Below are 20,546 nucleotides of genomic sequence, written 5' to 3'. Positions count from 1 at the left end.
GAGGGTTCTGGTGGAACTGTGTCGTAGATACTGGATTCTGCAGGGATGGGAAGCCATCCGGAAGTTTCAGCACACCTGTTTGCAATGCCAAACCTGAAGTTCTAAAGATGGCAGACCTTCCTCCTGCTCGTCTGCTACTGTACAAGCCACCCTTCTACTCTACCAGAGTGGATTGTTTCGGACCATTCAACATAAAAATCGGACGTCACAACGAAAAGAGATGGGGCATCGTCTACAAATGCATGACCAGCCGCTGCACCCACCTGGACCTCCTGGAGAGTCTGGATGCCGATGCCTTCCTGATGTTTCTAAGCGCTACATTGCACGTCGAGGCAAGGCTTTTCGAGCTTCTTTCGGACAATGGTACAAACTTTGTTGGAGACCGAGAACTGCGAGAGGCCTTCAAAGCGATGGCCCCCCACCTCAAGGAACAGTTGGCCGAACAGAGGATAACATTCCAGTTCAACCCACCAATCGCTCCACACTTTGGTGGAACGTGGGAAAGAGAGGTGAAATCAGTGAAGACTGCTCTCAAGGTCATACTCAAGTAACAGACCGTCACTGAAACCATGCTCCCCACTGTGCTTACATAAGTGGAGGGAATCTTGAATGTAAAAACACTCGGGTACATATCCGATGTCGCGGACCCAGATCACACCGAGCATCCTCCTCATGGGACGCTACGACGCATCTCTTCCTCAGGTTTTGTATGACTCCAGTAACATCCTAGGGAAATGCCGCTGGAGGCATTGCCAAGTCCTTGCCGATCACTTTTGGTCCCAGTTTGTTCGCTATTACTTGCCAAGTCTACAGGAAAGACAGAAGTGGAGGAAGGGTGGAAGGGAACAGTGTGGATGAAGTGGTTCTCATAGTGGACCCTCATCTCCCTCGAGCTCTCTGGCCTTTTGGGAAGGTGACTCATACTTACCATGTTGCTGATGGACTATTAGGACTGCTGCTATCCAGGTCAAGGGTCGGACTTACCTACGACCATTGGCCCGGCTGGTGCAGCTCCCAGCCATCCTTGATGATGTTGCTGAAGAACCTGTCACCTAGAACAGACTTTACATCTGGTTAGAATGTCGTGGCAGACATTCGGGGCGGCTGTGTAAGAAGCCTGTCTCTTTTTAAGAACTCAGTGATGACATCACAGCTATCACAACCTGGCAGCGTGTTTAGTTAATTACTAAGTGCAGCTCGTCACCTACTGCTGTGAACGTAAATCTCTGTTTTTTGGACATTTATTTCCTATCTGACCAATTTATTAATCACTGTGCGTGAATACCAGAACTGTAAGTAAGGTATATGTTTTTCCCCTGTTTTACTGAGGAAGTTGTCAATAGTTAGACAATATTTTCGTCATTATTACAGCATTATGTATCTCGTTTTTATGCTAGCTATCTGACATTGTTAGCTATATTTTCACCTATCATTGTTAGCTGGTTAGTCTGATGTTGCTAGCTACTTGTATTTTCGTTTCAGTCATTGGATTATTATAACAGATGAGAGCTGTATATCTTGTTTTGTTATTGCTAAATGAATGTGCCTTATCTTAGTATTGATGCCGTTGTATTCATGTTTATTATTTCCAGACCACATCTTGTATGGAAAAATTGACAGTTCATTGGATAATCGCAGCTGAGTGGCATGGCACATAATTGCAAACATAGTTACATCTCCAATCAACATTAAAATAACCCTAAACTGAGAAACTGTCTCTCTAATAGGAGTACAATCTCCATAACTTCCTCTACTCAATCAGTGTATAAATTCCAGAGGCATCACCCTCTAATTCAGTGACAACTAAAAGATACCAAAACCTATTTAGTCCAATCAATGTAAGCTAAACACAGTATGATGTTCTGTTCATGCAGGAACCAATGGCTTTCTCCTGTGAGATACATTCAGCCTCTTGCAAATTATGTAACACGAGAGACTAAAGATAAATTATTTGTTTTTCTGCTCCACTGAATCTCTCTGTATATTTGGTTAATTGATCTCTGGCTGAACAAGTGGAAGAGGTAGCTCATTTATTCGTTTGCTCATCTATCACTGATCAAAAACATTAAGCATGCAATAATATAGCCTAAATCATGTGTATTATTTATCTATTGACTCACGTAATAGACATATAGAGCCTAGGCTATTTTCCTATCGTCCCAATCCCACTGAAACCCAAAATCCTGACTCATGTCTCGCATGGAAATTCCTAACTTTATTCTGTAATCCATCCATAGGTTGCATTATCAAAGCACGTCTCGTGTACAAAACATTAGTAACACTTTCCTAATATTGAGGTGCACCCCCTTTTGCCATCAGAACAGCCTCAATTCGTTGGTGCATGGACTCTACAAGGTGTCGAAAGCGTTCCACAGGGATGCTGGTCCATATTGACTCCAATGCTTCCCACAGTTGTGTCAAATTAGCTGGATGTCCTTTGGGTGGTGGACCATTCTTGATACACACGGGAAACTGTTGAGCGTGGAAAACCCCAGCAGCGTTGCAGTTTTTGACACACTCTTGACACCTGGCACCTATTACCATACCCCGTTCAATGTCACTTAAATATTTTGTCTTGCCCATTCACCCTCTGAATGGCACACATACACAATCCTGTCTCAAAGCTTAAAAATCATTCTTTAACCTGTCTCCTCCCTTTCATCTACACTGATTTTGAAGTGAATTTAACAGGTAACATCAATAAGGGATCATAGCTTTGACCTGGTCAATCTATGTCATGGAAAGAGGTGTTCCTAATGTTTTGTACATTCAGTGTATGTCTATCTGAATGTTCCACATTGTATACTGTACACATCTAAACAGGTGGTGGATTTTACTATGAATCTCTAGATCTTTAATTGAATGATAGGGCAACATTTAGATTTCCACCTAAATAGACAGACCCAAATGTAAATATTTTTCATGAGATGGCCATAAACAATAACTGGTAATGTTGCATAGTTTTAGAAAGGTCTGGAACTCACCTTTCTGGTAATTTTGTTTTATAAATTGCTGAGGTGTACTCACCTTTGAGGATATATATATGTTTCCCTATTCAACAAAAGTGGGGCAATAGGGCTTGAAATGACAAGACTTTCTAAATATAGTAAAAAATCAAATTATAAATGACTTACTATAAGATTTCACCTTTTTATAACTGTTAAATAAATATGATCATACTTAGTGACAGTACAATATTGGCACTATTTCATATAACTGACGACAGATAATTTTATCCTAAACGTCCACTGAGAGCTCTAAATCCGGCTTGGAATATCACAGTCGAGATGAAACCAGTACTGATGGATTCAACGGACAGTCCCCTTTCATATGCCGTCTCACAGGCTAGGCTCTGTCACTCAAAGGAAGAAAAAAATGATTATTTCAAATGTGGGCTTCGCTGAGAGAGTGGGAAGGGATAGCAGACTGATCGGGCTTTCTGGCACTATAAGGCATGGGACCCTATGACGTTCACAGAGCACTTTGTACACCAAAATGTCAGTCAGAACCGGTCCAGAACCGCTTAAGACCCCATATAGGGGACTTAACATCTAAGAGGTACCGGTTCCCACTGATAGTCAACCTAGTGGCCACACACAGCTGTGTATATGGGAGACCTACAGATATAAGATCTTCATTTGATCACTCTTTTGTTGCTGAGAATTTTCCTGCACTGCAGGAAATGCAGATGAGCTTTGTGAGTTACATAAATTCACTGAAAACCCACACTAACACACGGTTATATTAACAGTATTGCACTTTTCATGTAGCCTACTTTTGGCCAGCTAATACCCTATCCACCGATCAAGCAACATTATGGACTAAGCGTTCAAATCCTGTTGCTGCAGGATTATTTTGCTGTGACAATATAGGTACAATTAAGATCCTTCATCTCTATAGATCGTATACAAATGTAAGCAAGGTTTAAAATTATTGTTTTTGTCAAATATTGTGTCTGTTTGGGCTTCTTGCGGTCTACAAATTATTTGTAATTATGTTCCGGCCCCCTGACCATCCGCTCATGAAAAGATCATCCGGCGGCTGAATCTAGTTGATAATCCCTGCTATATGGTGTCAGGACCTTCCTTTATATCAATCTTATCAGTGAGGAGGATATATGATTTACCTTGTCGTGCTTGTTAGATGACATCAGTGAGTGGTGAAGTTGAAACATTGTGACGGGTCCATATTTTCCTCTGGCTTCACCTTATCAGAATGGTGAAATAATCTCTACTGAATCAATTCTGTTGCCTGACCACCAGCCTCATATGAAAAGATTGATTCTCAGATCCTCTCTCGCTTAGAAAATGTAAACATAAGCACATCTGTTGTATCTATTCTATACCATATTATTCTAAAGATGTTGATATGAAATTATATTGAACAAAAATATAAACGCAACAATTTCAAAGATTTTACTGAGTTACAGTTCATATAAGGAAATCAGTCAATGGAAATAAATTCATTAGGCCCTAATCTATGGATTTCACGTCTGGGCAGGAGGTGCAGCGACGATAGGCCCACCCACTTGGCAGCCAGCCCACCCACTGGGGAGCCAGGCCCGCCCAATCAAAATGAGTTTTTCCCCACAAAAGGGAATTACAGACAGAAATACTCCTCAGTATTGTTCAGTGTAGTTTGGTGAAATAGTGGGGTTTTGTAGCATAGGGATACTATACTCAGCATTAGACTTTTGCTCCGTCCATTTTGTATACGTCATTGTTGATGTAAAATGTTACTGATCATTGAGTCAGAGAGCAGTATGAGTACTACTTTGAGTGTTCTGTTCTTTTTCGACCAATGTAACCTTCTGTTAAGCAAGGTCAGTTCCCAAAGATTGTGTAAGATGTTTACCTTTGTCCTGTGCAAGTTACCCCTTTTAATATGTCACTTCTAGGAAGAGAACACTATTTTTTTTATGAGCACCACTGACTGTGTAGGTGTTATCATCCTTTGCCTGTCAGTGGTCAGCATAAAAACATCCTATCAGAGAAGAATGCTGTATCTTCCTAGTTCATTATTAAGTGTTTCATAAGTTGGAGGATTAAAGTGGGTGCTGTACCGAAAGGCTCACAGTCAAAGTTGTGTGGGACAGAAGACTGTCTGGTCAAGTCACAGGGATACTGTCACATACGCTTTCTGCCTTTTCAGTGGACATTACTGAAAGGCAGTCATGTGTCTACTAGGTTCCGCTGTCCTTTTCTCTGTCATGCTGCAGACATTGGTAAGATTACTGAGGAATGGTCAATCAAAACTACACTTTGATTAAAATGTTTTGGAGATATTGACTATGGAAGGTTTCTGCTGTTGAATCTTTCTGTCTGAGGACGAATGCCAAGTGCATAGTGTTTATTGCTGGAGGGGAAAATACACCCTTGTAATCAGTAATGTTAACACATCAATTGCTGCTTTTCTGTCATTATTACATGGATTTCTGTGTAGAATGGATGAGAGCAAAGGTATTTTATTTGAATGTTGACTATCGCTTTGAGAGAGTGAGGTTCGCTGACATTCTGTCTCAGGCTGAGTTTTTCTTTACAGTGAGCGTGAGAGGGCGCAGTTGTGTGCCTGCACGCACATCAGACAGGTATTCATGAGCTAGCAGCAAACAGGACACACATTCATATTCTGACTCACTCTTCCTTCATTCTCTCTTCCTTCCCAGTCTGCTCCGACAGAGCCTCTATTTACTTCTCTGCTAAGGATATTGATGGCAATGAGGTATCCCTTGAGAAATACAGGTGAGTGGGTGGAAGAAGTTACTCAGCATTCCCAAATACTATATAATAGGGCTGTGATGATACCTGTCACGCTCGTTGATTGAAGGATCGGACCAAGGTGCAGCGTGGTAGGCGAACATATTCATTTATTAAATGAACACCGACAAAACAACCAAATACAAACAAACGTAAAGTTCTGCAGGCTACAAACCAACTATACAAAAACAAGATCCCACAAACTAAGGTGGGAAAAAGGCTGCCTAAGTATGATCCCCAATCAGAGACAACGATAGACAGCTGCCTCTGATTGGTAACCATACCCGGCCAACAAAGAAATAGAAAAACTAGAATGCCCACCCAAATCACACCCTGACCTAACCAAATAGAGAATAAAAGGGATCTCTAAGGTCAGGGCGTGACCCCCAAAGGTGTGGACTCCGGCCGCAAAACCTGACTCATTAGGGGAGGGTCCGGGTGGGCATCTAGCCTCGGTGGCGGCTCCGGTGCGGGACGTAGACCCCGCTCCGCTCGCGTATCCGCCATCTTCGGTGGCGACTCTGGTGCGTATCCGGGAGGGGGATGAGTGGAAGACGGCATTTAGTACCACCTCTGGGCACTATGAGTACCTCGTCATGCCGTACAGGTTGATGAATGCTCCATCAGTCTTCCAATCCTTTGTCGACGAGATCTTCAGGGACCTGCAGGGTGTAGTGGTGTATATAGATGACATTCTCATATACTCCGCTACATGCGCCGAGCATGTGTCCCTGGTGCGCAAGGTGCTTGGTCGACTGTTGGAGCATGACCTGTACGTCAAGGCTGAGAAATATCTGTTCTTTCAACAGTCCGTCTCCTTCCTCGGGTACCGCCTGTCCGCGTCATCGGTGGAGATGGAAAATGACCGCATTTCAGCTGTGCGTAATTGGCCGACTCCAACCACGGTAAAGGAGGTGCAGCGGTTCTTAGGGTTTGCCAACTACTATCTGAGGTTTATCCGGGGCTTTGGTCAGGTAGCGGCTCCCATTACCTCCTTGCTGAAGGGGCACTGGTGCGACTGCAGTGGTCAGCTGGGGTGGACAGGGCTTTTGGTCACATGAAGGCTCTGTTTACCTCGGCTCCCATGCTGGCTCATCCGGATCCCTCCTTAGCATTCATAGTAGAGGTGGACGCGTCCGAGGCTGGGATAGGAGCTGTGCTGTCTCAGCGCTCGGGTACGCCACCAAAGCTCCGCCCCTGTGCTTTCTTTTCGAAGAAGCTCAGCCCGGCAGAGCGAAACTATGATGTGGGGGACCGGGAGCTGTTAGCTGTTGTCAAGGCTCTGAAGGCGTGGATACATTGGCTTGAGGGGGCTAAACACCCTTTCCTCATTTGGACTGACCACTGCAATCTGGAGTACATCCGGGCGGCGAGGAGACTGAACCCTCGCCAGGCAAGGTGGGCCATGTTTTTCACCAGTTTTGTTTTCACCCTATCCTACAGACCAGGTTCCCAGAACGGTAAGGCAGACGCACTGTCCCGGATGTATGACACAGAGGAGCGGTCCACGGATCCCACTCCCATACTTCCGGCTCCTTGCCTGGTGGCACCGGTGGTATGGGAGGTTGACGCGGACATCCAGCGGGCATTACGCACAGAGCCCACTCCCACCCAGTGTCCAGTTGGGCGTCTGTACGTTCCGTTGGATGTTCGCGATCGATTGATCTGTTGGGCTCACACGTCGCCCTCCTCTAGTCATCCTGGCATCGGTCGGACAGTGCGCTGTCTTAGTGGGAAGTACTGGTGGCCCACTTTAGCTAAGGACGTGAGGGTTTATGTTTCCTCCTGCTCGGTGTGCGCTCAGTGCAAGGCACCTAGACACCTGCCCAGAGGGAAATTACTACCCCTACCCGTTCCACAACGGCCGTGGTCACACCTATCGGTGGACTTCGTGACGGATCTTCCTCCGTCACAAGGTAACAACACGATCCTGGTTGTTGTGGATCGGTTTTCTAAGTCCTGCCGTCTCATTCCTTTGCCTGGTCTCCCTACGGCCCTACCGACTGCGGAGGCACTACGGGGTGCCTGAGGATATAGTGTCTGATCGGGGTCCCCAGTTCACATCGAGGGTCTGGAGGGCGTTCATGGAACGTCTGGGGGTCTTGGTTAGCCTGACCTCAGGTTTTCACCCCGAGAGTAATGGGCAGGTGGAGAGAGTTAACCAGGATGTGGGTAGGTTTCTGCAGTCCTATTGCCAGGACCGGCCGGGGGTGTGGGCGGCTTTCATCCCCTGGGCAGAGATGGCCCAAAACTCCCTCCGCCACTCCTACACTAACATGTCTCCATTTCAGTGTGTACTAGGGTATCAGCCGGTCCTGGCACCGTGGCATTAGAGCTCTCGGCCAGACCCGATGTACAGTTGAAGTCGGAAGTTTACATACACTTAGGTTGGAGTCATTAAAACTTGTTTTTCAACCACTCCACAAATTTCTTGTTAACAAACTATAGTTTTGGCAAGTCGGTTAGGACATCTACTTTGTGCATGACACAAGTAATTTTTCCAACAATTGTTTACAGACAGATTATTTCACTTATAATTCACTGTATCACAATTCCAGTGGGTCAGAAGTTTACATTCACTAAGTTGACTGTGCATTTAAACAGCTTGGAAAATTCCAGAAAATTATGTATTGGCTTTAGAAGCTTCTGATAGGCTAATTGACATAATTTGAGTCAATTGGAGGTGTACCTGTGGATGTATTTCAAGGCCTACCTTCAAACTCGGTGCCTCTTTGCTTGACATCATGGGAAAATCTAAATAAATCAGCCAAGACCTCAACAAAAAAAATGGTAGACCTCCACAAGTCTGGTTCATCCTTAGGAGCAATTTCCAAACGCCTGAAGGTACCACATTCATCTGTACAAACAATAGTATGCAAGTATAAACACCATGGGACCACGCAGCTGTCATACTGCTCAGGAAGGAGACGCGTTCTGTCTCCTAGAGATGAACGTACTTTGGTGCGAAAAGTGCAAATCAATCCCAGAACAACAGCAAAGGACCTTGTGAAGATGCTGGAGGAAACAGATACAAAATTATCTATATCCACAGTAAAACGAGTCCTATATCAACATAACCTGAAAGGCCGCTCAGCAAGGAAGAAGCCACTGCTCCAAAACCGCCATAAAAAAGCCAGACTACGGTTTGCAACTGCACATGGGGACAAAGATCGTACTTTTTGGAGAAATGTCCTCTGGTCTGATGAAACAAAAATAGAACTGTTTGGCCATAATGACCATTGTTATGTTTGGAGGAAAAAGGGGGTCGCTTGCATGCCGAAGAACACCATCCCAATCGTGAAGCACAGGGGTGGCAGCATCATGCTGTGTGGGTGCTTTGCTGCAGGAGGGACTGGTGCACTTCACAAAATAGATGGCATCATGAGGAAGGAAAATTATGTGGATATATTGAAGCAACATCTCAAGACATCAGTCAGGAAGTTAAGGCTTGGTCGCAAATGGGTCTTCCAAATGGACAATGACCCCAAGCATACTTCCAAAGTTGTGGCAAAATGGCTTAAGGACAACAAGGTCAAGGTATTGGAGTGGCCATCACAAAGCACTGACCTCAATCCTATAGAAAATGTGTGGGCAGAACTGAAAAAGCGTGTGCAAGCAAGGAGGCCTACAAACCTGACTCAGTTATACCAGCTCTGTCAGGAGGAATGGGCCAAAATTCACCCAACTTATTGTGGAAGGCTACCCGAAACGTTTGACCCAAGTTAAACAATTTAAAGGCAATGCTACCAAATACTAATTGAGTGTATGTAAACTTCTGACCCACTGGGAATGTGATGAAATAAATAAAAGCTTAAATAAATCATTCTCTTGTCACGATCGTCGGATACAGAGGACCAAGGCGCAGCGTGGAAAGTGAACATACTTATATTTATTAGAGTAATCACACGAACAAAATAACAAATCGATACGTGACGTCCTTAGTGCAAAACACAAACCTACACAGGAACAAGATCCCACAAACACTGTGGAAAAACAGACTGTTTAAATATGGTTTCCAATCAGAGACAACCAGCAACAGCTGACACTCGTTGCCTCTGATTGAGAACCACTCTGGCCAACATAGAAACACAATAACTAGAACTACACCCTAGAAACACAAAACTAGAACAACACAAAGAACACTCACACCCTGGCTCAACATACAAGCGTCCCCAGAGCCAGGGCGTGACAGTACCCCCCCCCCCAAAGGCGCAGACTCCGACCGCGCCAACAGAACACCACAGGGGAGGGACCGGGTGGGCACTCCGCCTTGGCGGTGGATCCGGCTCCGGGCATGATCCCCACTCCCTCTCTAACCCCCCACAGTACCCCTGGTCCGGTCTGGCCCTGCTAGCCGGAGCTGGACTGAACACTGGTGGAGCGGATTGCTCTAGCTCCGGCGTGGAGCAGCTGACCGGTGCCGGACCAGGCATGGACTATGCCGGACTGACGACGCACACCACTGGCTTGGTGTGGGGAGCAGGAACAGGCCGAGCCGGGCTGGCGACGCGCACCATTGGCTTGGTGCGGGGAGCAGGAACAGGCCGGGCCGGGCTGGCGACGCGCACCATTGGCTTGGTGCGGGGAGCAGGAACGGGCCGGACCGGGCTGGCGACGCGCACCACTGGCTTGGTGCGGGGAGCAGGAACAGGCCGGGCCGGGCTGGCGACGCGCACCATAGGCTTGGTGCGGGGAGCAGGAGCGGGCCGGACCGGGCTGACGAAGCGCACCACTGACTTGGTGCGGAGAGCAGGAATGGACCGGGCCGGGCTGGCGACGCGCACCACTGACTTGGTGCGGGGAGCAGGAACAGGCCGGGCCGGGCTGGCGACGTGCACCACTGACTTGGTGCGGGGATCAGGAACAGGCCGGACCGGACTGGCAACACACCCCAGTACCTCTCGCCGTGCCTCTACATCCTCCTTCCCCCTGGTGACCAGTGACTCCCGTAACCTGGCGGCCTCCTGCTGCCCCGTCGTCCACGGCGTGAGCCCCCCCCTAAAAATGTTCTGGGCGTCTCTCCTTCCCGTGGGCCAGGTCTCCATGTCTCTCGCCCTTCTGCTTCCAAGTCCAGCCTCTCTCCTCCTCACACTGCTTGACCCAGTCGAGGAGGCAACAGAGATCCGCTAGAGATTTCCCTGGCGATGGCTCCTGGACACGCTGCTTGGTCCAGTTTTGGTGGGATCTTCTGTCACGATCGTCGGATACAGAGGACCAAGGCGCAGCGTGGAAAGTGAACATACTTATATTTATTAGAGTAATCACACGAACAAAATAACAAATCGATACGTGCCATCCTTAGTGCAAAACACAAACCTACACAGGAACAAGATCCCACAAACACTGTGGAAAAACAGACTGTTTAAATATGGTTCCCAATCAGAGACAACCAGCAACAGCTGACACTCGTTGCCTCTGGCCAACATAGAAACACAATAACTAGAACTACACCCTAGAAACACAAAACTAGAACAACACAAAGAACACTCACACCCTGGCTCAACATACAAGCGTCCCCAGAGCCAGGGCGTGACATCTCTCTAGTATTATTCAGACATTTCACATTCTTAAAATAAAGTGGTGATCCTAACTGACCTAAGATAGGAAATGTTTACTAGGATTAAATGTCAGGAATTGTGAAAAACTGAGTTTAAATGTATTTGGCTAAGGTGTATGTAAACTTCCGACTTCAACTGTATGTAATTAAAAATGTGTTTATTCTGTTGCTAGCGATATTCAAAAAAATAAAAAAAATAATGCAATATCTTCGGACCCCCGCTTGAATACCCCTGGCCTATGTCCATTTTTGTTTACAAAAAATAAAAGTCTTATTATAAGTGGTCTTTCTGGGCCTAGAGTAATACAAATACATACTTAAAGCTAGAATCCTTAATTGCTACATCCATTTTTTACTTATAAATGAATTATATATATTATACCCATTGATTTTTGAAGAATATAACTTATAAATGTCTCATTAGCTTAGTTCAACTGTCGAACCCCAAAATATAAGCTTGTGTACGCCTTTGTCTGTAAACAATGTACATGTAAACAAACACTGTATAGCCTCAAAACATGATTAAAACTATACATTTCTATATCATGGATGGTCAGTATTTCCATCCATAGCTCTCTGTGAATTTCAGTGGTTACATTTTTCCAGGCCCATCCCCTTAAACCAAAACAGTGGCAGGGTGCCCACTTTGTTATTGTTTAAATTAAGGATTCTAGCTTTAATTATATGTATATTTCAGTATTTATGAATTGTTGGGTTAACATTGAAAACAATACCTTTTTGATTATTAACCGATTTTGCAGCTAGATATTGGAAGTTAAATGCAGAATTAGTTTAAATGCCCATCCCTCGGTTCCTTTTCTCTGGCTTTATAGTTCCTGATTAACAGAGGGCCAGGTTATGAAGAGATATGGACCAATGGGTGATCCAAGCGTAAGTCAATGACTTTTACTCTCCCACATTGACTCTAATTACAGCACAGGCCTATGATGGACTCACTGACACATCCATGTGATATTGCAGTACTCAGCCATAACCTCAGGCCTGGCCTGGAATCAACCTCCCTATCATTATACCTTGTGACTTTATTGACAATTTCATGTGCTCACAACACCGTAAAATTGGTGGGGGGGGGGGCAATGCAAATAGTCTGGGTAGCCATTTCCAAACGCCTTATGGCTTGGGGGTAGAAGCTGTTTAGACGCCTCTTGGACCTAGACTTGGCGCTCCGGTACCGCTTGCCGTGCGGTAGCAGAGAGAACAGTCTATGACTAGGGTGGCTGGAGTCTTTGACAATTTTTTGGGCCTTCCTCTGACACCCCCTGGTATAGAGGTCCTGGATGGCAGGAAGCTTGGCCCCAGTGAGGTACTGGGCCGTACGCACTACCCTCTGTAGTGCCTTGCGGTCGGAGGCCGAGCAGTTGCCATACGAGGCAGTGATGCAACCAGTCAGGATGCTCTCGATGGTGCAGCTGTAGAACCTTTTGAGGATCTGAGGACCCATGCCAAATCTTTTCAGTCTCCTTAGGGGGAATAGGTTTTGTTGTGCCCTCTTCACGACTGCCTTAGTGTGCTTGGACCATGTTACTTTGTTGGTGATGTGGACAACAAGGAACTTGAAGCTCTCAACCTGATCCACTACAGCCCCGTCGATGAGAATGGGGGCGTGCTCGGTCCTCTTCTTTTTCCTGTAGTCCACAATCATCTCCCTTGTCTTGATCACGTTGAGGGAGAGGTTGTTGTCCTGTCACCACACGGCCAGGTCTCTGACCTCCTCCCTATAGGCTGTCTCGTCATTGTCGGTGATCAGGCCTACCACTTGTGTCGTCGGAAAACTTAATGATGGTGTTGGAGTTGTGCCTGGCCATGCAGTCATAAGTGAACAGGGAGTACAGGAGGGGACTAAGCACGCACACCTGAGGGGCCCCCGTGTTGAGGATCAGCGTGGCGGATGTGTTGTTACCTACCCTTACCACCTGGGGGTGGCCTGTCAGGAAGTCCAGGATCCAGTTGCAGAGGGAGGTGTTTAGTCCCAGGGTCCTTAGCTTAGTGATGAGCTTTGAGGGCACTATGGTGTTGAACGCTGAGCTGTAGTCAATGAATAGCATTCTCACATAGGTGTTCCTTTTGTCCAGGTGTGAAAGGGCAGTGTGGAGCGCAATAGAGATTGCATCATCTGTGGATCTGTTGGGGCGGTATGCAAATTGGAGTGGGTCTAGGGTTTCTGGGATAATGGTGTTGATGTGAACCATGACCAGCCTTTCAAAGCACTTCATGGCTATAGACGTGAGTGCTACGGGTCGGTAGTCATTTAGGCAAGTTACCTTAGTGTTCTTGGGCACAGGGACTATGGTGCTCTGCTTGAAACATGTTGGTATTACAGACTCAAACAGGGACAGGTTGAAAATGTCAGTGAAGACACTTGCCAGTTGGTCAGCGCATGCTCGGAGTACACGTCCTGGTAATCCGTCTGGCCCTGCGGCCTTGTGAATGTTGACCTGTTTAAAGGTCTTACTCACATCGGATACGGAGAGCGTGAACACACAGTCGTCCAGAACAGCTGATGCTCTCATGCATGTTTCAGTGTTACTTGCCTCGATGCGAGCATAGAAGTAATTTAGCTCATCTGGTAGGCTTGTGTCACTGGGCAGCTCGTGGCTGTGCGTCCCTTTGTAGTCTGTAATAGTTTGCAAGCCCTGCTACATCCAACGAGCGTCGGAGCCGGTGTAGTACGATTCGATCTAAGTCCTGTATTGACGCTTTGCCTGTTTGATGGTTCGTCGGAGGGCATGGCGGGATTTCTTATAAGCTTCCGTGTTAGAGTCCCACTCCTTGAAAGCGGAAGCTCTACCCTTTAGCTCAGTGCGGATGTTGCCTGTAATTCATGGCTTCTGGTTGGGGTATGTACGTACAGTCACTGTGGGGACGACGTCATCGATGCACTTATTGATGAAGCCAGTGACTGATGTGGTGTACTCAATGCCATTGGAAAAATCCCAGAACATATTCCAGTCTGTGCTAGCAAAACAGTCCTGTAGGTTAGCATCTGCTTCATCTGACCACTTTTTTATTGACTGAGTCACTGGTGCTTCCTGCTTTAGTTTTTGCTTGTAAGCAGGAATCAGGAGGATAGAATGATGGTCAGATTTGCCAAATAGAGGGCGAGGGAGTGTCACGCCCTGGCTCTGGGGACTCTAGTATGTTGAGCCAGGGTGTGAGTTTTCATTTGTGTTTAGTCTAGTATTGTGTTTCTATGTTGGCCAGTGTGGTTCTCAATCAGAGGCAACGTGAATCAGCTGTTGCTTGTTGTCTCTGATTAGGACCATACTTAAGCAGCCAGTTTTCCCACAGTGTTTGTGGGATCTTGTTCCTGTGTAGGTTTGTGTTTTGCACCTTTGGACGTCACGTATCGTTTGTTGTTTTGTTCGTGTTATCATTATTTAATAAATATGTTCACCTTCCACGCTGCGCCTTGGTCCTCTGTACCCGACGATCGTGACAGGGAGAACTTTGTACGCATCTCTGTGTGTGACGTAAAGGTGGTCTTGAGTTTTTTTCCCTCTGGTTGCACATTTAACATGCTGGTAGAAATGAGGTCAAACGGATGTAAGTTTCCCTGCATTAAAGTCCCCGGCCACTAGGAGTGCTGCCTCTGGATGAGCGTTTTCCTGTTTGTTTATGGCCGTATACAGTTCATTGAGTGCGGTCTTAGTGCCAGCATCGGTTTGTGGTGGTAAATAGACAGATACGAAAAATATAGATGAAAACTTGGTAGATAGTGTGGTCTACAGCTTATCATGAGATACTCTACCTCAGGCGAGCAAAACCTTGAGACTTCCTTAGATATCGTGCACCAGCTGTTGTTTACAAATGTCAAAGAGGCATTTTTGAAGTTGCTTGTACATTTTCATTTAGACCTTTTTTGGAAGTAAATACCAGTAAATGAAAATCGTTGCTCAGCGGAACTCCATATTTGGTGACCAACAAACATATTTTGACATGACGCTTGCAGACACCGGCTCTGACGCTCGTCGGATGTGGCAGGGCATGCAAACTATTACAGACTACAAAGGGAAACCCAGCCACGAACTGCCCAGTGACACGAGCCTACCAGACGAGCTAAATGCCTTTTATGCTCGCTTCGAGGCAAGCAACACTGAAGCATGCATGAGAGCACCAGCTGTTCTGGATGTCTGTGTGATCACGCTCTCCGTAGCCGATGTGTGCAAGACCTTTAAACAGGTCAACATTCACAAGGCCGCGGGGCCAGACGGATTACCAGGACGTGTACTCAGAGAATGCGCGAACCAACTGGCAAGTGTCTACACTGACATTTTCAACCTCTCCCTGACCGAGTCTGTAATACCTACATGTTTCAAGCAGACCACCATAGTCCCTGTGCCCAAAAAAGCAAAGGTAACCTGCCTAAATGACTACCGCCCCATAGCACTCACGTCAGTAGCCATGAAGTGCTTTGAAAGGCTGGTCATGGCTCACATCAACACCATCATCCCGGAAACCCAAGACCCACTCCAATTCTCATACCGCCCCAACAGATCCACAGATGACGCAATCACATTGCACTCCACACTGCCCTTTCCCACCTGGACAAAAGGAACACCTATGTGAGAATGCTGTTCATTGACTTCAGCTCAGCGTTCAACACCATAGTGCCCACAAAGCTCATCACTAAGCTAAGGACCCTGGGACTAAACACCTCCCTCTGCAACTGGATCCACAACAACACATCTGCCACGCTGATCCTCAACACGGGGCCCCTCGGGTGCGTGCTTAGTCCCCTCTTGTTCTCCCTGTTCACCCACGACTGCGTGGCCAAGCACGACTCCAACACCACCATTCAGTTTGCTGACGACACAACGTGGTAGTCCTGATCACCGACAACGATGAGACAGCCTATAGGGAGGTCGTCAGATAGCTGGCTGTGTGGTGCCAGGACAACAACCTCTGCCTCAACGTGAGCAAGACAAAGGAGATAATCATGGACTACAGGAAAAGGAGGGCCGAACACGGCCCCATTCACATCGACGGGGCTGTAGTGGAGCGGGTCAAGAGTTTCAAGTTCCTTGGCGTCCACATCACCAAAAAACGAACATGGTCCAAACACACCAAGAAAGTTGTGAAGAGGGCACGACAACGCTTTTTCCCACTCAGCATGGGTCCCCAGATCCTCACACAGTTATACAGCTGCACCATCGAGAGCATCCTGACCGGTTGCATCACCGCCTGGTATGGCAACTGCTTGGCATTCGACCGTAAGGCACTACAGAGGGTAGTGTGTACAGCCCAGTACATCACTGGGGACAAGCTTCCTGCCATCCAGGACCTACAGTCGTGGTCAAACGTTTTGAGAATGACACAAGTATTGGTCTTCACAAAGTTTGCTGCTACAGTGTTTTTAGATATTTTTGTCAGATGTTACTATGATATACTGAAGTATAATTACAAGCATTCCATAAGTGTCAAAGGATTTTATTGACAATTACATTAAGTTTATGCAAAGAGTCAATATTTGCAGTGTTGACCCTTCTTTTTCAAGACCTCTGCAATCCGGCCTGGCATGCTGTCAATTAACTTCTGGGCTACATCCTGAATGGCAGCCCATTCTTGCATAATCAATGCTTGGAGTTTGTTCAAATTTGTGGGGTTTTGTTTGTCCACCCGCTTCATTCTCAATGGGATTAAGGTCTGGGGAGTTTCCTGGCCATGGACCCAAAATGTCGATGTTTTGTTCACCGAGCCACTTAGTTATCACTTTTGCCTTATGGCAAGGTGCTCCATCATGCTGGAAAAGGCATTGTTCGTCACCAAACTGTTCTTCGATGGTTGGGAGAAGTTGCTCTTGGAGGATGTGTTGGTACCATTCTTTATTCATGGTTGTGTTCTTAGGCAAAATTGTGAGTGAGCCCACTTCCTTGGCTGAGAAGCAACCCCACACATGAATGGTCTCAGGATGCTTTACTGTTGGCATGACACAGGACTGATGATAGCGCTCACCTTGTCTTCTCCGGACAAGATTTTTTCCGGATGCCCCAAACAATCGGAAAGGGGATTCATCAGAGAAAATGACTTTACCCCAGTCCTCAGCACTCCAATCCCTGTACCTTTTACACAATATCAGTCTGTCCTGGTGTTTTTCCTGGAGAGAAGTGGCTTCCTCGCTGCCCTTCTTGAAACCAGGCCATCCTCCAAAAGTATTCGCCTCACTGTGCGTGCAGATGCACTCACACCTGCCTGCTGCCATTCCTGAGCAAGCTCTGCACTGGTGGTTCCCCGATCCCGCAGCTGAATCAACTTTAGGAGACGGTCCTGGCGCTTGCTGGACTTTCTTGGGCGCCCTGAAGCCTTCTTCACAACAATTGAACCTCTCTCCTTGAAGTTGTTGATGATCCGATAAATGGTTGATTTAGGTGCAATCTTACTAGCAGCAATATCCTTGCCTGTGAAGCCCTTTTTGTGCAAAGCAATGATGACGGCACGTGTTTCCTTGCAGGTAACCATGGTTAACTGAGGAAGAACAATGATTTCAAGCACCACCATCCTTTTAAAGCTTCCAGTCTGTTATTCTAACTCAATCAGCATGACAGAGTGATCTCCAGCCTTTGCATCCTCGTCAACACTCTCACCTGTGTTAACGAGAGAATCACTGACATGATGTCAGCTGGTCCTTTTGTGGTACGGCTGAAATGCAGTGGAAATGTTTTTTGGGGATTAAGTTCATTTTCATGGCAAAGAGGGACTTTGCAATTAATTGCAATTCATCTGATCACTCTTCATAACATTCTGGAGTATATGCAAATTGCCATCATAAAAACAAAGGCAGCAGACTTTCTGAAAATTAATATTTGTGTCATTCTCAAAACTTTTGACCACGACTGTATATACTAGGCGGTGTCAGAGGAATGCCCAAAAAATGGTCAAAGACTCCAGTCACCCAAGTCATAAACTGTTCCCTCTGCTACTGCAAGAGGTACCGGAGCGCCAAGTCTACTTCCAAAAGGCTCCTTAACAGCTTCTACCCCCAAGCCATAAGACTGCTGAACAATTAATCAAATGGCCACCTGGACTATATGCATTGACACCCCCTTTGTTTTTACACTGCTGCTACTCGATGTTTATTATCTATGCATAGTCACTTTACCCCTACCTACATGTACAAATTACCTCGACTAACCTGTACCTCAGCACATTGACTCGGTACCCCCTGTATATAGCCTCATTATTGTTATTTTATTGTGTAACTTTTTATTTTTTTACTTTAGTTTATTTAGTAAATATTTTATTAAGTCTATTTTCTTAACTGCATTATTGGTTAAGGGCTTGTAAGTAAGCATTTCCCGGTAAGGTCTACACCTGTTGTATTCGGCGCATGTGACAAATAGATTTTGATTTGAATGGGAGTTGGAATCTGAGCTTTCTTGGTGTTAGAGACGTCTAACACACAGATAGGCCTACTGGTTCAGCTCTTACCTAACAAATGAAATGCAATTATATTAAATCCATATAAGGAGAGAAACATAACGGAAAATCAACTAAAAGGCATGGATGCAATTCATCATAACTATTTATTCTCCATTTCAGGCGGTGGAGAAGGACCTTCCCACGTACCTGTAATTATTCCATCACTAACTGACTAATGCACTGATACTCATCCATCCCTCCCTCTCCGGTGAGCCAATGGGTGAGAGTGGGTCCATTCCCCAGACCAGTGAAGGTCTGTCTGCAAACCCGCTTGACTGGGAGGACAGACCTGATGAAAACGGCGTGCAACCAACCCTCTGGGAGGACCCGCTATAAGCATACCCAGCCAGCGCCGGAGAGGAATCCTGACCCCCTACAACTGTTCGCTTTGAATACTTACAACTGAATATGCATAACTGAAAATATGATCTTAGTGTCATATTCCATAATAAATAAACGCTTTTGTGCTAATTCTGTTGTCCAGTGTGTTTATGGGGAATACTATCTTTCAACTGCGGGAAAAAAGTGTAAACGTGCTTCAGCCCAGCTTTAACAAAGGAATCAGGTTCTTGACTGACTGAGGGACTTAAATTCCAAAAAACATTATACTCAAATTACTCAAACACTTGTTTGAATAGCCCATGTCTAGTTGCTATCATTTTGACATGTTTCATTGACATGGCGCGTGGGACACTCCCTTGAGAGGCTATGGTGCCTCTTACCTGATGAAGGTGTTAATGCCGAAACGTAAGCCTGTTTGTATGTCCCGTTAATAAATCGTTCAGATCTATGCATAAGAGTGCAAATTTATTTTCCGGAGTAGTCGATTTAAGTGTACTGGGGTAAGGAATGTTTTCAGGAATTTACGTCTTTCTGTTTCTTGTATTGAATTCACATTACACAAGTTAGAACAGTACTAAAACCATGGTCCCTGTTACTAACCGGTTTTGCTATTCTGATGTTTTGCCATGAGTTAACGTGGACAAGGTTGTTCCATGTGATGCAACAATAACTAATTCAAGTTACTAATTACCTAAGAAGGAATACATGTATTTTGATTCATCACTAGATAGCATTCCTTCAAATGGTAGTGGATCGGATCGTAGTGTCTGAAATTTAATTTGTGAATCTATTCTACTGAAATACATGTTACACTGCCCTCTACTGGATTTGAGAGCAAAAAAATGTTATGGTACAACCATAGTCACTTGCCTGTCGTCCCTTTGCTCTGTTGAGAGAGACTGTTGGCCACTGAGTTTATACTTTCAAATGAACACACATGATGAATCTGCATTTGAAACATAATCTAACCCTAATCAGATGTAATCAAATTAGATGGACTGTGGATGGGTCAGGTTAGTTGTTAGAAATGCAGTTCACATTGTCATTCACAACAGCTATTCTTTCAGTTGAATATGTTAAGAAGAGCCCTTTGTGGATCAAAATAAACTTAAGAACCTGATAGATGACAATATAACAAAGGTCAGGGTCCCTTCATCCCTACAATGCCCAGCCAGTCTACAATACTCAAAATATTATTTTCCTTTTTACTCTTACCTGTAGGTGTTTGGCAGTCATTCTGCAACCTGAACTTGTTCAATGATGAAAGAGGAGCAGCACCTTGTCACAATGCCAAATATATCTGAACTATCCAAGGCAATCCCTGGCTTTTGTTTATGGGGTTAAATCAATATTTTAGTCTGGAAGTGTTCCATACTTGTGCAGGATAGATGTATGTTTGGTCATCATCAATTTTGAAAGGTCATGGACAGGGGTCAGCTACCCTAAATGCACCC

The 20,546-nt window shown here is 45.7% G+C and overlaps 1 long non-coding RNA gene across 1 annotated transcript; it reads left to right on the top strand.

The window, feature by feature from the left end:
* Positions 1–4,977: 4,977 nt before the first annotated feature.
* Positions 4,978–19,221, top strand: LOC311130893. Its single transcript, XR_014613407.1, has 4 exons — positions 4,978–5,224; positions 5,666–5,741; positions 12,147–12,204; positions 18,871–19,221. It is a non-coding gene; the product is annotated as an uncharacterized lncRNA (long non-coding RNA).
* Positions 19,222–20,546: the final 1,325 nt, after the last annotated feature.

Source organism: Coregonus lavaretus (assembly GCF_964263955.1).
Source record: "Coregonus lavaretus genome assembly, chromosome: 6".
NCBI lineage: Eukaryota > Metazoa > Chordata > Actinopteri > Salmoniformes > Salmonidae > Coregonus > Coregonus lavaretus.
Note: the sequence above shows the minus strand (reverse complement) of the source record. Positions and strands in the feature narration are given on the sequence as shown.